An 18,905-nucleotide genomic window follows, 5' to 3' on the forward strand; every position below is an offset into this window, starting at 1 on the left:
CGTACTCCTGTAATCCCAGTGACTTGGAGTCTGAAGCAGGAGAATTGTGAGTTCAAACCCAGCCTCAGCAACTTAGTGAGGCCCTAAGCAACTCAGTGAGACCCTGTCTGTAATAAAAATAAAAATAAAAATAAAATTAAAATACCCCAAAACAGCTGGGGATGTGACTCAGTGGTTAAACTCCTCTGGACTCAATCCCTGGTATCTCTCTCTCTCTCACTCTCTCTCTCTCACACACACACATATACACACACACACACACACCAAAAAACCCCAAACAAACAGGATATGGGATTTATGGTCAAATGTGTATGGTCAAATTTGAGGTCTGTATAAGAGGTATAAGGTCTGTATATTGTATATTGCTTTGTTCAAAATATAGACACAATACTAGATGACATACTTATTTCATTTTCTCTAACTTTTCATTTTCAAAAGCTGTCCAAACAACATAGAACTACAAAATCCAACACGTGTCTCAGAATTTCATCTCATGGGCCTCTCGGATTATCTTGGACTGCAGCCCATTCTCCTTGACTGTTCCTATCCATGTACTTGGTCACAGTACTTGGGAACCTGCTCATTATCCTGTCCGTCAGCTCTGACTCCCACCTCCACACCCCCATGTACTTCTTCCTCTCTAACCTGTCCTTGGCTGACATCGATTTCATCTCCACCACGGTCCCAAAGATGATTTTGAACATCCTAACTCACATCAGAGTCATCTCCTATGTGGGCTGCCTGACTCAGATGTCTTTTTTGATCATTTTTGGATGTATGGATGGTATGCTGCTGACTGTGATGGCCTATGATAGGTTTGTGGCCATCTATCACCCCTTGCACTATTCAGTCATTATGAACACTCGCTTCTGTGCCCTCTTAGTTTTGGTGTCTTTTTTATTTAGCCTTTTAGACTCCCAACTGCATAATTTGATTGCCTTGCGATCTACCCACTTCAAGGATGTAGAAATTTCCAATTTCTTCTGTGATCCTTCTCAAGTTCTTAATCTGGCCTGTTCTGGCACTTTCACCAATAACATAGTCATGTATTTTGTTGGTGCCATGTCTGGTTTTCTTTCTATCTCTGGAATTTTCTTCTCTTACTGTAAAATTATTTCTTCTATGTGGTGAGCTGCTTCTGCCGTTTCTGCAGATTATGGTCGCCATTACAAGATGACGCTGGCTCTGCTGTGGTCTGTGACAAACAACTCCTTATCTGGGAGAGTTGGCACATGATTTTTCACCACCCTGTACACCACCCTGTGAGAAAGCTCCACGCGGCAGCTTTGCATTGGGGCTTGGGATGCTTTATTAAGGCTGGGAGGGGCATCCGAGAGAGAGAGAAGAAGAAATATCAAGGGCCTGAATAAACTGCTGAAAGAAGATTCCTGAGTTGCGTCTTCCTTGCGGGCAAGGGGTCGCGACAAGTGGTGCCGAGACCCGGGAACCAGAACTTTCAACAGTCAGGGGTGGTGCACCGGTTAGTCCCAGGTAAGTGGGATCCGCGATCAAAGCGGGGTTAGTCCCAGGTAAGTGGGATCCGCGATCAAAGCGGGGTTAGTCCCTAGTAAGTGGGATCCGCGACCAAAGCGGGACAGCTCCTCTGTAATGAAAGAGAGAGCCTTACATTTTATTGCAGCTGTATATTGTTACAACAACTACATAAGATAAAAATGAAAAAGAAGAAAAAGGAGACACAGGGCACGCAGGCCTACTGTAAGAAGGGGAAGGGTGTTAACATTGGTCAACAAAACTCTGAGGAGGAGGAGGTAGAATATCTAGAAGAAGATATGGTGCCGATTGCCCCACCTCCGTATGTGGGGGGAGCCAAGGTTCCGGGAGATCTTTTCATGCACAAGTTTGGAGGACAGTTAATACAGATATGGGACTTGCATACCCTGTATTTCAGGACAATAACAGGGGAAGATATCATGAGCCTTTAGACTTTAAGATAATTAAAACCTTGGCAGAATCTGTCCGCACTTATGGCATAGATGCTGCTTTCACTCTCACTCAGGTGGAGGGACTTACTAGATTTTGCATGACTCCCTCAGATTGGGCTAGTCTAGTCTGCGCTTGTGTTTCCCCAGGGAAATATTGGGAGTCCAAAGTTGACTGTTTAATGTTTCTGGCAGTACCCAAGACTCGGAGAGAGGTAGGAGGCTTAAAATTTCTGCAAATAATTCACAATTGTTTAATGCTACATTACCCTCCGCAGCAGTCTGTCTCCAATCTCCGTTCCTGTTTCTTTTGGCTAATGTTACATCACAGGGGATGCTTAATTGCTCTAATATTACCTGTTATTTGTCTGAGTGTTGGAATGGATCCTGGCCTATGGCAGTGGTTATGAAAATTCCAACCTTTGTCCCGATCCCGGTTACTGCAGATCCAGAGTCATTTCCTATTGTTGAACTGATTAGAGCCCGTAGAGATTTTGGAATTACGGCAGCCATAGTGACAGCTGTGGCGGTATCTGCTGCTGCAGCAGTTACAGCTGGAGTAGCCATGGCCACCCAAGTACAAACTGCTGCCACTATTAATCAGGTTATTCAACAAACATCCACCATACTTGAGTCCCAAAATTCAATTAATCAACATATTTTGTCAGGGATTTTAGCTGCCAACCAAAGAATAGATTTACTCCAAGCTCAGGTAGAAGAATTGGCTGACTTGGTGCTTTTGGGTTGTGTTGACCAACGTGCACATTTATGTATAACCTCTGTCAGATTTTATGATTCCAGAAATGCCTCCCACATCATCGGGGAATATCTATCCGGAACCTGGTCCATGGAAGCAGAAAACTTGATCCAGTCTCAACTAACTCAGATTGCCATTTTAAACAGTACCCGTGTCGATCCCGTGACTTTGGGTCAATTCACTGATTGGATATCTTCTGCTTTTTCCTTCTTCAAAGAGTGGGTGGGGGTAGGCATTTTTGGTGCAATGTGTTGCTTCGGTATGTTCCTCTGTTTGTGGCTTCTCTGTCGCCTTAAAACTCGCCATGCACAAGAAAAGGCTATGATCATACAAGCTCTTGCAGCTTTAGAAAATGGCAACTCACCTCAAGTCTGGCTTGCGCATCTTAAACAGTAAACCTTTGTCATGGTCGTTACACCCCAAGTTATTATAACATTGCACTGGGATCGACATGACTTTCCTTGTTATTCTCTTAGTGTTGGAAAGCCCTTGCACTCTGCTGGTCTTACTGCCATTGCACGCAGATGGGTTTCCACACTAGTACTTTTCTATCGCCTTGAAGTTCGTGCCTTTCTTTCAGGGTGCTGTCAACTTGTTTGTCCTTATAAACAGCCACAGTTCAGCCTCAGCTATCCCCCTTCATCCACCATCGTCACGATACAGGATGCGAGGCAAGGCACTGCACTTGAGTGATCCTTGACGTGGACCTCAAGGAGAGCATGTCCTATTGCATGCGGGTTAGACGCGTCCACGCCCCGCCCCACGAAAAAAGGCATCGGCTGATATGGCCTCAGGTCTGGGGAAGGCGCCTCCTTAGGACTGAGTCATACTATGCAGCCACTTCTGCTCAGTGGGATAGGACCTCTACTCTCTCCTGTATTGTTTTAAGAAAACAGAAAGGGGGAACTGTGGTGAGCCGCTTCTGCCATTTCTGCAGATTATGGTCGCCATTACAAGATGACGCTGGCTCCGCTGTGGTCTGTGACAAACAACTCCTTATCTGGGAGAGTTGGCACATGATTTTTCACCACCCTGTACACCACCCTGTGAGAAAGCTCCACGCGGCAGCTTTGCATTGGGGCTTGGGATGCTTTATTAAGGCTGGGAGGGGCATCCGAGAGAGAGAGAAGAAGAAATATCAAGGGCCTGAATAAACTGCTGAAAGAAGATTCCTGAGTTGCGTCTTCCTTGCGGGCAAGGGGTCGCGACACTTCTATTATGAGAATCCCATCAACAGGTGGGAAGTACAGAGCCTTCTCCACCTGTGGATCTCATCTGTCAGTTGTTTGCTTATTGCCACAGTCTTGCTGGGCATAAATCATGAGCCACTGAAGCAGGAACAAACTTTATTTCTGAACTCCACCAGCACACTCCACACATGCTCCCGGGAACTCTCCCGAATGCCACCCACGCAGCTCCTCCAGGAACCACCAACCGGAAATCCCTCCTCCGGCACTTCTCCAACCAAAGCAAACTCTTTAGGAATCCCTGTGAGAGCTCAACCAGAACTCAATGGGGAGAGGATCCAACATGGCGGAGAGTGGGGAGGCAGCGCTTTCAGTACCTCCTCAACAACGGGGTCAGAGAGACGCATGGATACGCTTAGATTCGACCTGCTGAGAAACCCCTAGCAAAATTCCACTAAAGAGAGACCGGCCGGGAATTGGTTGGATTTTTGGAGGTGACAGTTTGCCCTAGACGAGTGAATCTCCACCACGCAGCACAGAGGTCCAGACCCGCCAGCCGCTGCCCGCGCGACTCGGCGACTGTCGGCTGCCTGCACGCGGCCCCCGCATCTGGGCGGATAGCCTCTGAGGTGCAGCGTAGCAGGAGCAGTGCAGGGACTCTAGGAAGAGGTCTCTCGCCAAGCCTTCATGAAATAGCGAACCGGGAGCTGAAACCAACCAGAGACAGTCCAGTCCCACCCCTCCCTTCGGACACTCCGGCAAGGAGCCTGGGGCCCACCATATCAGACAGGTGACATCACCAGAGTTCCGCCAACGGAATTCCTTCCCAGCAGAATCCACGTTAGCAGGTGTGTGACTCCCACCCCCTCCAGATACAAGCAGCCAGGAAACCTCGGGAATCTCTCCAGGGGCATGTCTGTAGGGAAGCAGAGGGGATTCCAGATCCCCACCTCCCCTTAACACCAGCGGCGACACCCAAGATCTTAGCCACCAGTTTCTGGGGGCGTGCCCACCAAAGGGGTCCGGAAAAATTAAACTGTTGGTTCCCAGATAACCCCACCACAGCACTGGGGCTTAGATGAATGACAGAGAGGGTGTTCATCGTTCGGGATATAGGACACGCGGTGGGGCTGCAAGTGTAATCAGATCCTTGGGGAACCGCCTCCGGTGAACAGGACCTGGATGGCTGGCTGGGAGGAGGAACAGGGGGAGGGGCAGGATAAGTGAAAGGGCTCTGGACTAACAGGATTGAGAGACTCCCAGGAGCCACCTTACAGGGATTTCTGTCAGCACATAGAGGGCAGAAGCTCGGCTCGGAGGGCACAGCTCCGCCTATTGGAAGAGAAGAAAATGGGATTCAGCCATAGAACAGGGGATGCCAAAATGGCAGAGATCTGATGTCATCGGAGAGCGGCCAAGGAGAGAACTTCATCGGTGCCAGCGGCGACGGAAACAGTTGGTCATCTGGTATGGAGGGTGAGTCACAGATACCCGAGTCTCTCTCGCTTTGTTGTCGAGCCAGAGGGGAGGAGCGGGGCCGCCGCCCGCGTCCGCAAGGTAGGCAGACCTGTGACCAACCTGCAGATCAGGCCTAGCGGTCTGCGGGTGTGGTAGGAGGGGCAGGGCAGAGCCGCCGCCCGTGCCGGCAAGGTAAGCAGACCTGCGACAGACTGGCGGATCAGGCCCAGCGGCCTGCCAGCGTGGTACACACTTCACCCCAACTGGAGTAGGGGCAGAGCAGAGCCTTCGCCCGCGCCCAGATCAGGCCCAGCGGCCTGCCTGTGTGGTGGTCACGTGACCCCAATTGGAGTGGGGGCGGAGCGGAACTGCCACCCATGCCCACAAGGTGGGCAGACCAGCGTCCAACCTGCAGATCAGGCCCGGCGGTCCATGGGTGTGGTAGGAGGGGCGGAGCAGAGCCTTCGCCCCCGCCTGCAAGGTAGGCAGACCTGCGACAGAACGGCGGATCAGGCCCAGGGGTCCGCGGGCGTGGTAGACACCTCACACCAATTGGAGGAGGGGCAGAGCAGAGCCCCTGCCCGCGCCTGCAAGGGAGACTTTTCAACTATACAAGAGCAATATAAATATATGGGGGGGAAAAATTTCAAAAACACAACAGTTTCACCAAGAAGAAAGAAACGCAAGCAGTATGAAAAGACAAGGAAAGAAAGGACCACAAGCAATGCAGGTCAACTCAACTTTAGAAGAGGTAACAGCTGCAGCAGATGGAATGTCAGATAAAGAATTCAGGATATATATGCTTCAGATGATCTGGAGTATCAAGGAAGACATTAGACAGCAAAATCAGACAATGAAAGATCACTTCGACAATGAATTACACAAACAAATCCAGGAAGCAAAGGATCAACTATACAGGGAGATAGAGGTTATAAAAAACAAACAAACAGAAATCCTAGAAATGCAGGAAGCAATAAACCAACTTAAAAACTCAATTGAGAATACTACCAGCAGACTAGAACACTTAGAAGATAGAACATCAGACAATGAAGACAAAGTATTTCAACTTGAAAAGAACATAGACAGCTCAGCAAGACTGTTAAGAAACCATGAGCAGAACATCCAAGAAAAGTGGGATAACATTAAGAGACCAAACTTAAGAGTCATTGGGATACAGGAAGGTATAGCGGTCCAAACCAAATAAATGAGCAATCTGTTAAATGAAGTAATACGAGAAAACTTCCCAGACTTGAAGAATGAGACAGAATCCCAAATTCTAGAAGCCTACAGGATGCCGAATGTGCAAAATTATAAGAGATCCACACCTAGACACATTATAATGAAGATGCCCAACATACAGAATAAGGAGAGAATTTTAAAAGCTACAAGAGAAAGGAAGCAGATTACATTTAGGGGTAAGCCAATCAGGATAACAGCTGATCTTTCAACACAGACTCTGAAACCTAGAAGATCCTGGAATAACATATTTCAAACACTGAAAGAAAATGGGTTCCAACCAAGAATTGTGTATCCAGCGAAATTAAGCTCCAGGATGGAAGATGAAATTAAAACCTTCCACGACAAACAAAAGTTAAAAGAATATGCAGCTAGAAAACCATTTCTTCAAAACATCCTCGGCAAAACATTACAGGAAGAGGAAATGGAAAATAACAATGAAAACCAACAGTGGGAGGTAGGACAGTAAAGGTGGGGGGGAATAATCAAAGAGGAAAACAAACCATGTTTAGTAACATAAATGAACAAATATGGCTGGAACAACAACCCATATCTCAATAATAACCCTAAATGTTAATGGCTTAAACTCACCAATTAAGAGACACAGGCTAGTAGAATGGATCACAAAACAAGACCCAACAATATGCTGCCTACATGAGACACATTTGATAGGAAAAGACATACATAGGCTGAAGGTGAAAGGTTGGGAAAAATCATATCACTCATATGGACTTCGGAAACAAGCAGGAGTGTCCATACTCATATCAAATAAAATAGATTTCAAGCCAAAGTTAATCAAAAGGGATAAAGAGGGACACTACATACTGCTTAAGGGAACCATACACCAACAAGACATAACAATCATAAATATATATGCCCCAAACAATGGTGCAGCTATGTTCATCAAACAAACTCTTCTCAAGTTCAAGAGTCTAATAGACCACCATACAATAATCATGGGAGACTTCAACACACCTCTCTCGCCACTGGACAGATCTTCCAAACAAAAGTTGAATAAGGAAACTATAGAACTCAATAACACAATTAATAACCTAGACTTAATTGACATATATAGAATATACCACCCAACATCAAGCAGTTACACTTTTTTCTCAGCAGCACATGGATCCTTCTCAAAAATAGATCATATATTATGTCACAGGGCAACTCTTAGACAATATAAAGGAGTAGAGATAATACCATGCATCCTATCTGATCATAATGGAATGAAACTGGAAATCAACGATAAAAGAAGGAAGAAAAAAGCATACATCACTTGGAGAATGAACAATAGGTTACTGAATGATCAATGGGTTATAGAAGACATCAAGGAGGAAATTAAAAAATTCTTAGAGATTAATGAAAACACAGACACATCATATCGGAATCTATGGGACACATTGAAAGCAGTTCTAAGAGGAAAATTCATTGCTTGGAGTTCATTCCTTAAAAAAAGAAAAAACCAACAAATAAATGATCTCATACTTCATCTCAAAATCCTAGAAAAAGAAGAGCAAAACAACAGAAAAGAAGTAGAAGGCAAGAAATAATTAAAATCAGAGCTGAAATTAATGAAATTGAAACAAAAGAAACAATTGAAAAAATTGACAAAACTAAAAGTTGGTTCTTTGAACAAACAAACAAAATTGACAGACCCTTAGCCATGCTAGCGAAGAGAAGAAGAGAGAGAACTCAAATTACTAGCATACGGGATGAAAAAGGCAATATCACAACAGACACTTCAGAAATACAGAAGATAATCAAAAATTATTTTGAATCCTTATACTCCAATAAATTAGAAGATAGTGAAGGCATAGATAAATTTCTTAAGGCATATGATCTGTCCAGATTGAGTCAGGAGGATATAGACAACCTAAACAGACCAATATCAATAGAGGAAATAGAAGAAACCATCAAAAGACTACCAACTAAGAAAAGCCCAGGACCGGATGGGTATACAGCAGAGTTTTACAAAACCTTTAAAGAGGAACTAATACCAATACTTTTCAAGCTACTTCAGGAAATAGAAAAAGAGGGAGAACTTCCAAATTCATTCTACGAGGCCAACATCACCCTGATACCTAAACCAGACAAAGACCCTTCAAAGAAAGAAAACTTAAGACCAATATCTCTAATGAACCTAGATGCAAAAATCCTCAATAAAATTCTGGTGAATCGGATACAAAAACATATCAAAAAAATTGTGCACCATGATCAAGTAGGATTCATCCCTGGGATGCAAGGCTGGTTCAATATATGGAAATCAATAAATGTTATTCACCACATCAATAGACTTAAAAATAAGAACCATATGATCATCTCGATAGATGCGGAAAAAGCATTCGACAAAGTACAGCATCCCTTTATGTTCAAAACTCTGGAAAAACTAGGGATAACAGGAACATACCTCAATACTGTAAAAGCAATCTATGCTAAGCCTCAGGGTAGCATCATTCTGAATGGAGAAAAATTGAAGTCATTCCCTCTAAAACCTGGAACAAGACAGGGATGCCCTCTTTCACCACTTCTGTTCAACATAGTTCTCGAAACACTGGCCACAGCAATTAGACAGACGAAAGAAATTAAAGGCATCAAAATAGGAAAAGAAGAACTTAAATTATCACTATTTGCAGATGATATGATTCTATGCCTAGCAGACCCAAAAGGCTCTACAAAGAAACTATTAGAGCTAATAAATGAATTCAGCAAAGTGGCAGGATATAAAATCAGCACGCATAAATCAAAGGCATTCCTGTATATCAGTGACAAATCCTCTGAAAGGGAAATGAGGACAACCACTCCATTCACAATATCTTCAAAAAAAAATAAAATACTTGGGAATCAACCTAACAAAAGAGGTGAAAGACTTATACAATGAAAACTACAGAACCCTAAAGAGAGAAATAGAAGAAGATCTTAGAAGATGGAAAAATATACCCTGTTCATGGATAGGCAGAACTAACATCATCAAAATGGCGATATTACCAAAACTTCTCTATAGGTTTAATGCAATGCCAATCAAAATCCCAATGGCATTTCTTGTAGAAATAGAGAAAGCAATCATGAAATTCATATGGAAAAATAAAAGACCCAGAATAGCAAAAACAATGCTAAGCAGGAAGTGTGAATCAGGTGGTATAGCGATACCAGACTTCAAACTATACTACAGAGCAATAGTAACAAAAACAGCATGGTACTGGTACCAAAACAGGCGGGTGGACCAATGGTACAGAATAGAGGACACAGAAACCAATCCACAAAACTACAACTATCTTATATTTGATAAAGGGGCTAAAAGCATGCAATGGAGGAAGGATAGCATCTTCAACAAATGGTGCTGGGAAAACTGGAAATCCATATGCAACAAAAGGAAACTGAATCCCTTTCTCTCGCCATGCACAAAAGTTAATTCAAAATGGATCAAGGAGCTTGATATCAAATCAGAGACACGGCATCTGATAGAAGAAAAAGTTGGCTACGATCTACATACTGTGGGGTCGGGCTCCAAATTCCTCAATAGGACACCCATAGCACAAAAGTTAATAACTAGAATCAACAAATGGGACTTACTCAAACTAAAAAGTTTTTTCTCAGCTAAAGAAACAATAAGAGAGGTAAATAGAGAGCCTACATCCTGGGAACAAATCTTTACCCCTCACACTTCAGATAGAGCCCTAATATCCAGAGTATACAAAGAACTCAAAAAATTAGACAATAAGAGAACAAACAACCCAATCAACAAATGGGCCAAGGACCTGAACAGACACTTCTCAGAGGAGGACATACAATCAATCAACAAGTACATGAAAAAATGCTCACCATCTCTAGCAGTCAGCGAAATGCAAATCAAAACCACCCTAAGATACCATCTCACTCCAGTAAGATTGGCAGCCATTATGAAGTCAAACAACAACAAGTGCTGGCGAGGATGTGGGGAAAAGGGTACACTTGTACATTTCTGGTGGGACTGAAAATTGGTGCAGCCAATTTGGAAAGCAGTATGGAGATTTCTTGGAAAGTTGGGAATGGAGCCACCATTTCACCCAGCTATTCCCCTTCTTGGTCTATTCCCTAAAGACCTAAAAAGAGCATGCTACAGGGACACTGCTACATCGATGTTCATAGCAGCTCAATTCACAATAGCAAGACTGTGGAACCAACCCAGATGCCCTTCAATAGACGAATGGATTAAAAAAATGTGGCATTTATACACAATGGAGTATTACTCTGCATTAAAAAATGACAAAATCATAGAATTTGCAGGGAAATGGATGGCACTAGTGCAGATTATGCTAAGTGAAGCTAGCCAATCCCTAAAAAACAAATGCCAAATGTCTTCTTTGATATAAGGAGAGTAACTAAGAACAGAGTAGGGACGAAGAACATGAGGAGAACATTAACATTAAACAGAGATGAGAGGTGGGAGGGAAAGGGAGAGAAAAGGGAAATTGCATGGAAATGGAAGTAGACCCTCAGGGTTATACAAAAGAACATACAAGAGGAAATGAGGGGAAAGGGAAAAATAATACAAGGGGGAGAAATGAAGGACAGTAGCGGGGGTAGAGAGAGAAAAGGGGAGGGGAGGGTAGGGGAGGGGGGATAGTAGAGGATAGGAAAGGTAGCAGAACACAACAGTCACTAGTATGGCAATATGTAAATCAATGGATGTGTAATTGATGTGATTCTGCAATCTGTATATGGGCTAAAAATGGGAGTTCATAACCCACTGAAGCAAAGTGTGAAAGATGGTATATCAAGAACTATGTAATGTTTTGAACAACCAACAATAAAAAAAAAAAAGAACTCAATGGGAACTCCACGTGAACTCAAAAGTCACCATCTTAATGGCTCGCCTCTCAACCAATACTATTGGCAAAATGATAGGGGCCATCCTGACTCTGCTGTGGCTCTCAGCATCTCCCCCCTTCTGTTTAATTAAACAACAAGCAATGTGGCTTAGGGACTGTGCCTGTTAGGTTGTCCAATACTACATATGGTCCTTACCCGTCAACGGATGAGCTGACATCAAGGCATCAGCCTCCTGTCTTAGGTTGGTACCACTACAATTGGATCTTACCCGTAAATGACTACCGGTCCAGTATACAGCCATACTTGTGGATAGGCCTATGCACCTTGGGGGGGGGTGAGGTTCTTTGCCGCACTTCTGTTGGCCCCCAAATTTGGCCTTTGCACCAGTGGGGGGGTGAGGTTCTTTGCGTCACTTCTGTTGGCCCCAAATTTGGCCTTGGTGCCAGTGGGGGGGTGAGGTTCTTTGCCTCACATCTGTTGGCCCCCAAATTTTAGACCATCAGTAGCAGAAGGGAGGAGAAGGCAGAACGCCACAACACCAAGCCAAATGATGGCTCCTTTGGAAAAATTGTACCACCGATGACACCATCAGCACAGATACTCCAGCACTACCACAATTCACTGCACCAACAGATAGTTCACATGCATATAAGTGATACATAGTCCAGGCAAGTTCTGCAAGCAGTTCAAAGCAGAGGAATCCATCAATATGTCCATTTCCTCCTAAAGTAAATCAACTCCTTGAATGAGCATTACTTGTTGAGTTATTATTCATTGATGCACCAGTTTATACAGTTTACTGTGATAGCTATCGAAGAAGCTGTAGTTTGGTTTTATCTTTGTCTTCACTGGCACTGAGAGGATGATAGGAATTCTGGCAATGATGGCTAAAAAGAAATTATGTAACATTCCAATAGGTACTAAGAAAATAATTTTCTGAACAATTCACATTATCCTGAACAGAATTATTAAATATAATAAAAAGGAAAGGTGAAAGTAAACAAACAGATCTGTTAACCTCCTTTTTTGTTCACATATTAAAACAATCCTCAAGAGCTGTTTACCCAATTTAAATTAAACCATTTAAATCACGTGAATAAAAAAAATTTTGATCCATTTTTTCATGAGCGCTCCTCATATATATGGACATACGCACATACAGACATACAACACAAAACAGAAGTGTGCACACATAACATACAACACATAAGACAATAGTAAAGGCCTTGTAGCTTTACACAGGTGAAATCTCCACTGCAATGTTTAAAAACTCCACAGTCAAAAAATAGAACTGATCAGAAAAACATTAACCTAGGTCTGTATGAGCTCAAAAAATAAAATAAAACTTCATGATGTGGGAAAAGGCAATAATAAAACAGATATTGAAAAAAGCATCCTGGTTACCACTTGGGTTTGACTCGTATTTGGACATCCCATCCTTTTTCCTGTAACTTGCATAATGGGTCTGAAGGTATTCCCACAAGCAAGCCACAAAGTTTTTTACATTTGAAATAGGCCTTAATGGTGTTCATTATTCATTAGCCTCCAGGTGTGGGAGAATCACTCTCGCCAAGCTGGAATTCTGGATATTCTATGTTATGGATTTGAGTCAAATCATCTTCTTTTTGGTCTGTAGAAATTGCTTTGGTTAGTCTCTCTTGGATCCAAATCAGCTGCTGTTCTCCCTGTGGAAACACACAAACAGAACCCTGACTCCACACAATCACTGGGTCAGTACCTTTCCATATCCTGTTAGAATATCCTTCCAAATTACCTTAGGCTTATGTACATTTTTTGGATACATATGTCTTTCTGCAGCACTAAGCCCTGATGAATCCAAATTTAAAAAGTTTAGAGTAAAAAGGGTTATTTTAAGTTTATCTTTGGGGGATATATACCCCTTCCCAATTCCCTCTTTTTGCTTTAATAAGTACATTTTAATAGTTTGATCTGCTCTTTCAACTATGCCTTGTCCCTGTGGATTGTATGGAATTTCTGTTATGTGAGCAATGCCAAATGATGAGCAAAATTGTTTAAAAGAGGTAGAGGTATAGCCAGGGGCATTATCTGTTTTTAACTGTTTTGGAACACCCACAGTGGCAAAATTTTGTAAGCAATGAGCTATAACATCTTTAGTTTTTTCTCCGGCATGAAGGGAGCCCATCAAAAATCCGGAAGAAGTATCAACTGTAACATGCAAATATTTTAATTTTCCAAATTCTGGCAAGTGTGTGATGTCCATCTGCCAAATATGGTTAGGTATCAGTCCTCTAGGATTGACTCCAAGATTAACTTTTGGTAAAAAGGTCACACAATTTTGACATTGTTTTATTATTTGTCTAGCTTTTCCTTAGTTGTTTTAAAATGCTTCTGTAAAGTATTAGCATTGACATGGAAGCTTTTATGAAAATTTGTAGCTTCTTCTAGTGTAGAGAAAATATGTATGTCATGTGTAGTTTTTTCTGCTAATTCATTGCCCAAACTAAGGGCTCCAGGCAATCCTGTATGTGCCCTGATATGTCCTATAAAGAATGGATCTTTTCTGTCCCAGATTAGACTTTGTATAGTGGAAAACAAAGAGAAAACAGTAGAGGAAGGAGAAATCCTACCAGCATCTTCAAGGGATACTATAGCATTAACTATATACTGACTATCAGAAATTAAATTAAATACAGAAATTTTGAGCTGATTGTTTGGGTACTAAAAATATAAAAGTTTGATCAGGGGTAACTACTGCTGCTGTACCATTATTTGACTCATCAGTGAATACATTTGGAGCATTCATGATAGGGGTTTTTCTTGTCATTTTTGGAAAAAAACTATAGGATGCCAAGACCAAAAAGACAACAAAGGATTAGATGGTAAGTGATTATCAAATGAAACATTAGATTTACACATGATTATTGCCCAAGTATTTAACTCATTAGCTAACTCATCAATTTGATCCATAGTATATGGAGTAATAATTTTATTGGGAGAAATTCCAAACACTCCCTTTGCTGCTTTTATTCCTTTGAGTATTAATTGTCCTACAGCCTCAGGATACCTAGTAAGAATAGTGTTAGGAGAATAAGATAAATGTACCCACAATAATGGACCTTCTTGCCAAAATACTCCTGTAGGAATATTTTTATTGGTATTACAATAAATAATAAAGGCAAACTTATATCAATTCTACCAAATGTATATTTTCCATATATGTTTCAATAATTTTTAATGCCTTTCTTGCTTCAGATGTTAACATGCAGGGTGAATTTGGATCTGATGGACCTTTTAGGATATCAAATAAAGGTCCCAACTCTCCTGTTGGTATGCCTAGATAAGGCCTTATCCAATTTATGTCTCCTAATAACTTTTGAAAAGTCATTAAGTGATTTGAGTTGATCTACTCGTGTTTGAATTTTTGGTGGACGGACCATGGTTGAGGATAATAGAACCCCTAAATAATTAATTGGAAAATTTAATTGTACTTTATCTATTGCTATCTCTAGATTATAATTTTTTAATAAGTTTGTAAGTGTGGCATAACATTCTAGCAATGTGTTTTTATCTTTTTGTGCTAACAATACATCATCCATATAGTGAAATATTTGTAGTTCAGGGTTTTGATTTATAAGTGTCTGGATTGCTTTGTTAACATAAATTTGACACATAGTTGGGCTGTTAGCCATCCCTTGAGGGAGTATTTTCCATTCGTATCTCTGATCAGGACCTTCATGATTCAGTTCAGGGATAGTAAATGCAAAACGTGGACTATCTTCAGGATGAATTGGAATTGAAAAAAAAACAATCTTTAATATTTATAGTTAAAAGATACCAGACAATTGGAGAATCCCTGATTGAGCAGGTCCCATAATAACCATCTCATTATTAATGGCTCTTAAATCTTGCAATAATCTTCATTTTCCAGATTTCTTTTTAATGACAAAAATGGGAGTATTATGGGGAGATATGGAAGGTTGAATATGTCCCTTAGCTAATTGTTGTTTGACCAGGTCATGGGCTGCTTGTATCTTTTCTTTAGTCAGAGGCCACTGAGGAACCCATACTGGTCTTTCTGATTTCTAAGTAATTTTTATTGTCTCAGTGACCCCTTCTGAAAACCCAATCCATGTCTATTTATTCCTTGATCTATTTGAATTGGTGCTGCTATACCTTGTTCTTGTTCTCCTAATCTTTTTTCTTTCCTAAAACCTTGTCTAGCACCAATAGTTGGCGCATTTGGATTGATGTTATTTGTTAATGTAAAACCTAATTGATCTAGGACATCTCATCCCCATAAATTTATAGGAAGATGATCCAATACATATGGCTGTATAGTTCCTTCATATCCTTCAGGATCCTTCCAATCTAATACCATTGCACTTCTATGGGGATTAGTCACCACTCATAGGCCTTGAAGCGTTTGAGTGGCTTGTTGTAATGGCCAATGTTTCGGCCATTCTTGACAGGAGATGATGCTAAGGTCTGCACCTGTATCAAGTAGCCCATTAAATTCATGTCCTTGAATATTTAGTTTTAGCATTGGGCGAGAATCTAAATTTAAAGACAGCATAGCCCAATCTACACCTGTGGAGCCTAATCCCCTGGAACCTCATTCTATAGTGCTACTGGAAAATTTATCATGTCGGCTGGGTATTATTAATAATTGTGCTATTCTATCTCCTGGTGAAATTACTGATATACCCTTTGGAGAACTAACTATAATTTTTATTTCACCTTCATAATCAGGATCAATTACCCCAGGACTTATCATAAGTCCTTTTAGAGTAGAAGAACTGCGTCCTAACAATAAGCCTACTGTTCCTTGGGGAATAGGTCCTTTTACTCATGTGGGAATGATTTGAACTCCCATCTCTGAAGTTAGTACTGCTCTGGCGGAGGCACAGATGTCCAACCCTGCACTCCCTCTGGTTCGTCTGATGAGAGATCTGATGGATAATGTGTCCTGGGCACCACCATGATGGTGTTGCTGGGTTCCTCCATGGTGTTTCTGGGTTCCTCCAGTGCCCCATATATTTGTGGTCGTGGGCCCCAGAGCATTGGGCCCCCCTGTCCATTTTTTGTCAATGGAGCCCGATGCCTTTCTCCATGATATTGTGGGTAAACACCTGGTCCTTGTCTGTTTTTTGATAATATAGTAACTTCTATGGTGGTTTGAGAACGGCATTCATTAGCCCAATGTCTCCCTCTACGGCATTGTGGGCAAATACCCAGTATTCTACCCCTTTGATACCTAGTTTTGTTAAACCCTCCTCCTATGGGGCAATTCCTTTTAAAATATCCTGTTTGTTCACAATTGTAGCATGTTTTTGGCCTTGCATCTAAAGCCTGTTTTTCTGCAGCTGCCAAGACTTGCCCTTGTTTATTAATGTCTGTACATAATTTAATGTATGTGTTTAAATCTCCATGTTTCCATGGTCTAATGATCTCTCTGCACCAACGTTTTGCTTGCTTATAAGCCAGGTGTTTTATTAATGGCATTGCTTGTTCTGTATCCCCCAAAACTCTGGAAGCTGTTTGAATAAGCTTATCTACAAATTCAGCGTAAGGTTCATTAGCTCCAGGTATTATCTTAGATAATTGACCTTGTAAATCTCCATGTCCTTGTAAAGTCTTCCATGCCCTAACTGCATCTGCAGCAACTTGTGAATATATAGTGGGATCATATTCAGATTGTTGCTGTTGACCCTCATAAGGTCCTTTTCCTAACAACATATCTAGATTTCTTTGAGGGTAACCAGATGCTTCATTTTGCCTAGCCATGTCCATGCAAAATTCCTCATTGGCAACCTTCCATAACAAATATTGTCCTCCATTTAGCAAAGATTTACACATGCTATCCCAGTCTGCTGGCGTCATGTCCAAATTGGTAATGGATTCATCCATGCTTACAGTGAAGGGTGCTTGGGGACCATAGGTTGTTACAGCCTCCTTTAACTGCTTCACTGTTTTGAAATCTAAAGCATGGTGAATTCACTGCCCTCCTTCCTGCTCAAGTACAGGGCATGCTAATCTTTGAGGTCCTGTCTCAGGATCCCATCTATCAGCTATGGGTTTGAGGGCCACTCAGCTGTCTTCATAGGTGGAGCTGTTGGTTGAATTACGCCTTCTGGTGATAGAACGGTGTTAGTAGCAGCCTCCTGTTGTAGCTTTTTCCCTAATAGCCCCTTTTCCTTTAAATTTTCTTCCTCTGTCTGACTAGCTCGAGAGATCTTCTTTTTTGCTTGATCTAAAATGTCTTTCTCCATGGTTTGAACCTCTAACAATTTAGTTAACACTCTTTCAGTTTGTTTTTTCCTAATCTACTATAAAATAATGCAACCCAACAAGATAACACAAAACAAAACTGAAACAGAATAAAACAAAAATGGAACAAAAAATCATTGTATCAATTTTCCTATTTTCTTGACATGTGCATTTGTGGTCTATTTCTATCTCTTCCTCAGGGGCGAACAACTTCAAACCTGAGCCAACCATTTTTCTCAGTTTGCCTGAGAAAGTTCTAGGGATAGGCAGCTTGAAACAAAAACTAAACAAATCAAAACAAGAACACATTGTTTTTTGAAATGGTCACCCATTCTCTCGCCTTCCCTCAGGGGCGAGCAGTTTCATTTACCTCCGAACTTTAAGCGTTCCCCGTATGGGCCACCAAATGCCGCAGTGTGGCTTGGCATAAATCACGAGCCACTGAAGCAGGAACAAACTTTATTTCTGAGCTCCACCAGCACACTCCACACATGCTCCCGGGAACTCTCCTGAATGCCATCCACGCGGCTCCTCCAGGAACCACCAACCAGAAATCCCTCCTCTGGCACTTCTCCAACCAATGTGAACTCTTCAGGAATCCCTGCGAGAGCTCAACTGGAACTCAACGGGAACTCCGCGAGAACTCAAAAGTCATCATCTTAATGGCTCGCCTCTCAACCAATACTATTGGCAAAATGCCAGGGGCCATTCTGACTCAGCTGTGGCTCTCAGCAGCTTATTTTATGGGACAGGCATTGTAGTGTACCTTGGATCAGCTGTGTCACAGTCCCCCCAAAACAACACAGTGGCCTCAATGATGTACACTGTGGTCAGCCCTATGCTGAATCCCTTCATCTACATCCTGAGGAACAGGGACATTAAAAGCTCACTGAGGAGGATCCGCAGCAGATCAGTCTAATCTCAGGACCTCTGACATCCATTTGGAATCTTATTTGGAAAATGCAACAATGCCAAATATCTAGATCTGTAGATTCTACCTCCTTGGATATACAAATTTTTATAGTTTAATGACTAATTATCACATTTCATAATATAATAGTAGTTGCTACAATTGGTGGGAAACAGGAAGGGGAGATTTTAAAATGGGTACATTTTCAGTTTCTGAAGATGACAAATTTCTGGAGATGGATGGTAGTGATGGTTGCACAACCACATGAGTGTAATTCATGCCACTGAACTGGATAGTTAACAGTGGTTAAAATGGTCAATTTTTTGTTCTGTACATTTGACAGTTACAAACAATGACAA

The 18,905-nt window shown here is 41.9% G+C and overlaps 1 pseudogene; it reads left to right on the forward strand.

Moving 5' to 3' along the window:
- The first annotated feature begins 427 nt into the window (after window positions 1–427).
- Window positions 428–18,555, forward strand: LOC124100547 (putative gustatory receptor clone PTE01; annotated as a pseudogene).
- Window positions 18,556–18,905: the final 350 nt, after the last annotated feature.

Source organism: Marmota monax, unplaced genomic scaffold (assembly GCF_021218885.2).
Source record: "Marmota monax isolate L192 unplaced genomic scaffold, Marmota_monax_Labrador192_F-V1.1 WCK01_AAM20220418_F8-fsc00908, whole genome shotgun sequence".
Taxonomy (NCBI): Eukaryota; Metazoa; Chordata; class Mammalia; order Rodentia; family Sciuridae; genus Marmota; species Marmota monax.